Source organism: Cornus florida, unplaced genomic scaffold (genome assembly GCF_030987335.1).
Source record: "Cornus florida cultivar Cherokee Brave unplaced genomic scaffold, ASM3098733v1 CherokeeBrave_3.0.0_Hap2_Chr01, whole genome shotgun sequence".
NCBI classification, from domain to species: domain Eukaryota; kingdom Viridiplantae; phylum Streptophyta; class Magnoliopsida; order Cornales; family Cornaceae; genus Cornus; species Cornus florida.
The window spans coordinates 120,761,158-120,768,805 of record NW_026775571.1 but is presented as its reverse complement, the minus strand read 5'-3'; positions in this window follow the sequence as shown (position 1 = coordinate 120,768,805).

Here is a 7,648-nt window from a genome sequence, read left to right as displayed (position 1 = left end):
TTTCTGGACCCGGCGGGGCCCGTTCGAGGCAATTTTTGAGTTTTTCTATAAATAGGAGGTCTTAGAAAGAAAAATCAGATTTTTCTCTCTCTCTCCTCTCTCATGGCCGGTCCAAGCTCCTCCCATGGCTGCCATCTTCTCTCTCCTCCTTTGGACTTCTTCCCTTCATTAAAAAGTGGTGATGCCTTTATGTTTATTGTTCCCTTCGGTGAGGCCTTCGATTCCAACCGATTGGAATCTCGTTTTGGCCATTTCTTGAGTTCGGCTTTGAAGTCAAGTTGTGTTTTTTATGGGGCTTCCTTGGGATTCATGTTCGTGGTGTTGTCCCCGACAAAACCTAGGAGTTTCGTCGGATTCGAAACCGATTTATTTTGGTGGGGATTTGAGATTTCATCTCAAATGGAGGTAGGGAATGTTTTAGGCTTTTGTGTGTATTGTATTAAGTGTTTAGCATGATTATACAACTTATATATGTGCCTTATATCAAATCTAGAAAGTTAGTAATTTTTAATTCTTTGTATAAGATTTAAAATTCATGATGATATATAACTTTGATTTGAATTGTGGCATGGTAGAAAATCTTGTTTTAATATATTGGTTAACATATATTAAATTTGGATTAATTAAATAAGAATTGTTCGTTTTAATTAATATTTATCTTTTGTGAAAGATTAAAGTTCATGGCCGTACCTTGCATGAAATTGAGTTGTATTATGCTTCTAAATTAAGTTTTAGCATGTTTGTTAACATACTTTAATTTGAGAGCATTTGGTTGAGTTTGGAAATCTAGAGACTTTAATTAAGATAATTAATTAAAATCTATTTTGTGGTTTCATGGGCCTAATTAAGCTTTTGTGTGAATATATGTCATGACCATGATATGTCTTTCATCATATATTAAATTGAGGCCAATTGGAAATGATTTGAAATCTAGAGAGTTTAATTATTTTGATGTAATTAGATTCTATCTTGTTTATTCATGGATTTAATCATGTTTTAGAAGGTGCTTCTATTTTAAGATCATGGATTTAGACTTGTGAAGTATTCACTCGATTGTGTTACATGCATTTAAGGATATTGTTGTTAAATTTATATTCATGAGAGTATGTTTCTAATATGAATATATTGTTGGTATGTGATTTCGTAGCATTATGGATATGAAATGCTTATTATGCACAATTGAGAATTATATTGCTAACTTGTTACTATGTAGTAGTAATAAGTATAAGTTATGAACTTATTTGGCTTATTTTGGAATCTTGGAACATTGTTGAGTTAAGATATGTGATACCTCTCGATTCTAGAGCCACGGGTGATCAAGTCTGAGCACAGATCCGAGGGATACCAAGCAATTAATATGTAAACAAGCAGAAATAAAAAACTGAACTAAGAATAAATTAATAATATGCTGAAAAAAAATATAAAATAAGAATCCTCAAACTTGAAATAATAAATTAATATAATTTAAAACCGTACAACTCGGGAATCCACCTAGTGGACCCCTAATCCCAAATCCATGAATAAATTTACAGAATTAAAACTCAAAAATTAAAATAGAAAGGAAATCCTATGTAACCGGAAGAGTGAGTGTCTATATCTGCACCAACACGATCAAGCTCTACGCCTAGTACTGTCGAACACCTGAAAAATAATAGAGTGGGTCAGGCCCACATGCAAGTCCTGATCTACTACGATCCAAACAGTAATCCGATACACAGATACATCCTAGAAAGACTCAACAATATCTAGAGTAGTCCATATATGTATATATAGTACACAATATAGGATGCTCGCTAGTCCAATGGGTCTGTCTCAGCCTGAATAGAAGGCAACATGCAAATACGCACCCTAGGTGGGCATGAGTACCTAGACCTACTAAGGAACAATACCTATGTCCAGTTATCCATCATAGGCGATATACGCGCCTTAACTATGGTCCTGAGACTCAGGCTCATACTATGCCACATAATATATATATATAAAGTCCGTACTCCCAATACAAAATATCAGCCATCTTTGTAGTGGTCTGATATATGTAAACACTCCATCCTGAAACCGTAGTAAGTCTTTCAATTCACAATTGATATGACACATGTAGATGATGGACTTAACCTTTATGGTTAATCCATACCTTAATCCAATTTAGGTAGGTTTTAGTATTTTGAGCTAAGCTATCCCCAATATGACACCGTCCCATACCGGTTCATATATATACGTCCATATAAGTAGGACTTAACCTTTTTTTTGGTTAATCCAACTCATTCCAAATTAAGTAGAATTTAATATTTGAAATAATTCATACATAGTATGTCACCGTCCCATACTAGTACATACAATCCTCCAGTTAACACAGTTGACCATACAATATTAAGTAGTCATCAACCACACTCCAGAATATGCACAAAATAAATTTAATGCATATATATAAATATTAGGCATTCATTACGGGCCTAAAATCTAATTCCAATAATGTAAAGTGCTACAATAAATTCAAGCATTCACATACTCCACCATAGTCCACGAATTGATATAGTGAGTAAATATTTTAAGTATCAATCTCACCCAAGCCAAGCATAGATAAATTTAGTTAATTCACTATACTTACAATACTATGGACATTTGATTTATTATATATATTCAAATCATATTTAACAACCTTGTAAAGCTCCAATATTTAAAACTAGCAAATCCTCCAACATAGCATAGTTACTAAAACAACACTATATAATTAACTGCCATCTTCCAAACTATGCACTAATATGAATTCATACATACATATCAACGTTAGGTATTCACTTCAGAACATAATTATTATACTCCAATAATTTAAATAGCTAAAATATTTCATAATATTTAAATTCTACATACAGTGCATAAACTGATACATTTTAACAGCCCTTAAGTACCAAATTCATTCCAAACCACTCATAGTTGAACTTACAGATAATTTACTACGTTCATTACATGGTGAAAAATATGATTAAATCTAATTAACTCATATACCAACAATTTGCTAAGTTCCGGTAATTAAATTCCTTAGCCAAAGAGTGCAATATATGGACGTTTCTTTGAGCTATTAATTACTCGTTTCCTTAATCCATTATTGTACTAAAGGTTTTCAATATTTAATTAAGTCCCTAACATTTAATTACACCTTACCATAGCATTTAAACAGCTTTAGAAAACACTGCACAGCCCAAACAGCCCGTAAAGCTCATTACTGTGCGATGCAAGAAAGAGCAGGCTCAACAAAAACATTGAGCCTGCTCCACTTTTGACTTAGATCCGGCTCCTTCAACATTGATCCAGCTCCAAGTCCTTAATAGAGCCGGCTCTATCATCTTTGAGCCGGCTCTAAGGTAATTTTAGAGCCTACTCCTTTTCCTTTGCAGCCGTTGCCCGTTCCAGCTTCGTCTTCTCCAACTCCGGTGATTACAGAGCCTCTGTGGTATGTTCTAATTCTTATTCTAGGTTCAATCTTAGTCCTAAATAAGTTCAAACCACTGAGATCCAATCCTAACATGTGTAGGAACACAAGTATTAAAGCAACAATTACAACACCTCTGTTAACTAAATTTAAGCAAGCTGCGACAGATTTAATTCAGATTAATTTGATGCAATTAAATACTGTTCTAAGCACCTGTTCTAGAGTTCAAACTCAGTCATAGATTAATTACTAGGCAACCATATGAATCGTTGATCTCAATTAAACAAGAAAATAAACATGTTACAGGAGAAACCAATTAACAGAAACCTAAAGAATTTTGGTATAACAGTTCCATGCAACGAAGTTAATTACAAGTTTAAACATGCATAATAGATTGTTTAAGCATTAGTTTATCCCTGGAGTCTTCCTAAGCATGCATAGAACACGAATTAACGGGAAAGAATATAACAGAACTTGCCTGCAATTTCAGAGTTTGAAACTGTAAACCACCGTCTCTGAGGTTTTCCGACCACCTTTTAAACTGTCGTTCCATGCCTCTGCTACTCTTGGTTAAACCCAGAAGCAACTCCGTTCCTTTCTCCTTGGACCTCTCTATTAAACTCTCAAGGTTTACTCTCTATTTTTCTTAAAATTCCTCTCTATTGCACTCTGTATTTTCTCTCTGTTTCTTAGGTACATGAGAAGAACCTTGTGTATTTTCTAAAACCCTAAACCCACATAACAATATATTTATAGAACCAAAATCTTAAACTAATTTTAATTCGTTTACAAACAGGAAAACAAAACCCTAACATTCATTCCCTAATATGTCAGCGACATCCGTGTAAAATAAAACCCTAAGTTACCATAAAGAAAATACAGTACATTAATTAAATAAAACAATTAAATCAGTATTAAAAATTAATCAAGTAATATATCATTAAAATAATCTCAATTAATATGTAAATTAAATACACACAAATATTAATTAAGCAACCACAATTAATCACTTAAGAAAACAAAACAACTAAGTCACATAACTAAATCAATTAATCAATGAAAAATAAAATAAAATTTCCAATTCTATCCTTTTGAAAACTAAGGGTATTACAAGATGGCTAGGGTTTGGCTCTAGTATGGGGACGTGAGTCCTCTAAGTCATTGAGATAGTGCGCACTTAGGGTGGTCTTCCCTGCGGATTAGTGCCCGGAATAACCATTGAGGTCTCTGCAGAATTCTGAGTGTGATGTCTAAGTCTTCCACTATTTGTTTTCGCATTCAATTCCAAGTTGACAATCATGTTACCTTGTTGACTTGTGGTTTTGGTTATTGACGATTTTGATGTTGTTAAGTACATCCATACTAAATTGTTATATTTAGTTGATTTCACACTTTTAGATTTCTAGTTGATAACCTAGAGAATCTATGTCATGATGTGTGGTATAGGATATTCTAATTATGCTTAGTTGTTATATTTAGTTGATATTGCATTTTAGACTTCAAGTTGATAACCTTGAGAATCTATATGTTATTGCTTTGTGTAAGCATGCTCCTATGTTGTTGCTTTGTGTAAGCATGACCATATGTTGCTAAAATTGCATGAATGAGGTGATTGATGCTAAAAATGATCTTAGGTAGTTAGGATGCTCCTTGAGTCTCACCTTTGACATAGACGTTAGGTGGAATGATCCACAATAATTAAATCATGCAAACTTGTAAAACGTAGGTCGATGCATGCTCATTTCCTACGAGTAGCTTTATGTTACTCACCCCTACGATACTGGGGCATATTTCAGGTACAAGAATTAAAGTTGACGTCTTCATTTTGCTTGGATGGTTTGTGGACTTGGAGACTTCCATTTTTGTGAAGGTTGGCTTGGAATGCCAATTGTAGCCTTATATGTCAACATGCGTACATTTGATTCCTTATATGTAATGTGTACATGGGTACACTCTTTACGATGTATTTGACATATACGAGATGAGGCCGGAGGCCAATGACATGTAATTTGTATCCTATGTAATTTTTGACTTCATGAAATATTGTGAATGTATTGAAAAATATTGAGTTTTTACTTCACCATGCTTGCATTGGGTGTGGGAATTCTATTTTGATTCTTCCATTAGCATTCATTCACCATATATGAAGTGTGGCCAAGGGCCAAACGGCATTTTGAAACCATCTCATAATTTTAAATTCCAAGTTTTCGTTCCAAACTTCGGTTTTGGCATTTTAGCCGTTGGGGGGTCATATTTTGTATCGGCCATATTTTTGTGCCATGGACCATTGTAGCACATCTTACTAGGTAAGTTACGTTTGTGTGCACGGTCGTTTCTGGGCAAAGCTTCTTCTTTGGTGAAATGAGCCTCCTACGGACTCATTTTACACTTTTGTTGCATAATCTGACCTAAGTGTATTTTGGGAATTTTCTTTGGGAAATAAATTCCGTTCTTCACATGGTCACTTAGAAAATGTGATTTTAGGGGGGGTTTCTTCTTCGTGTTTTTCCATAAAATGTCGTCTTGCATCGGAAATCGATCCTGAAGTTCAGCTTCTGTTTTTTCATTTAGCAGCTTTTTGGACCCTCTGGACCAGTTTTCTTGGGAGGGCATTTTGGGCATTTCACAATGCGTATTTTTCGATTTTTCTCACATTTCATGTAGAAAACTCGATTTTGAGGGGGGTTTATTCTTTGATTTTTTCCAGAAAATGTCAACTAGGGCCTCAAAATTTTAACTTTTCCGGAAAAACCCCTGTTGCTAGGTTTTTGGGTTGCACCTTACTGCCCTCTTCACATGTAAACGGTTACGAAGAGTTTGGTAACCGGTTACATGTGCATGGGCAGTGTTTTTGTCGTGAATTTTGGCCTCCTAACCAGTTAGGAAGGTCTCCTAACCGGTTAGATGTTCTTGGTTGTCCATTTTTTTGACCGTTTTGCCCCTTCTTCTTCCGTTAGCCATATCTTCTTCATCCGGACTCCGAATCAAGTGATTTTTAAGTCTAAGTTCATTAATTTTTTATTGTTTTTCCAATGGTGTGCTCGGTGGCACCCACTTTTAGGCTAGAAATAATATTTTTGCCCCTAGGTTCATTCTTGTTCGTTTTTGAAATGTTGCTTCCGCATTTGTTTCCTTTGGGTTCTGTGAACTCGTTGAGGGTCACATTGGCGTCTTAGAGTCATGTTGTATCTCTAGAGACCGTTGTTTGTCTTTTGCTTCGACATTTCGGATCCGTTATCGGGTCATCTTTCAGTTCATCACTGACGTACCGGGTTGAAAAACTTGGGCCGTCACAGTTATTGTTCAAAAAAATCCCAACTTATATATGGCTGTCATTATGACAAACCTCAGGGGGTGTCATTGTAATTAACCCAAAAAAATTAAACCAATCTCTTTTCCTTAAAAATAAAAATAAGGTAACAGTATAACTTTATGCATCTTAAATTATATATCAAATATTATGCATTTCCTAACATAAAAGAAAATAGGTACTAGTATTACTTTATGCATGCCTTTGTTTTTTGTTTTTTGTTTCCCCCTTCCCCCCCCCCCCCCCCCCCCCTTCCTTTTTTTTTTTTTTTTTTTTTTTTTTTCCCTTTTATGTTGGGAAATGCATAATATTTGATATATAATTTAAGATGCATAAAGTTATATTGGTACTATATTTTTTATTTTTAAGGAAAAAAGATTGGTTTAATTTTTTTAGATGAAAAAATTAAGCATCTTAATTTAAAAATTAAAAAAGAAAAAGAAAAAAAGTAATAACAAAATATAATTTATTTGAAATATATGTACTGAATTAAAAATTATCTACATTTTTAAGAAATTGGGACATTTATAAAGTAAATAACAATTTTTTTTTTTGGTTACTTTTTTTTTTATGCATAAATTGTTCATGAGGGTAGATTGGTCCAATTTATTAAATTACAAAGTTAAAAAAGTCTCCTAAACGGTCAAAGGGTAATTTGATCAATTTCTCATATAAAGGGGGTGTCTTTGTCCATTTTTGAACCTTCAGGGGTTGTCTTTGTCTAAAAAATATGTAAATTTCATCTGAGTGTCATTTTGCCGAACCTCAAGGGGTGTGACTGTACTTTACCCAAAATTTTAATATCGTGTGAATGATTTTGTCTCCACGTAATACTGTTTTTTTTTTTTTTTTTTTTTTTTTTTTTTTTTGCAAGTAAGACTTTCTTTTTAAACAATTACATTGCCTATTTT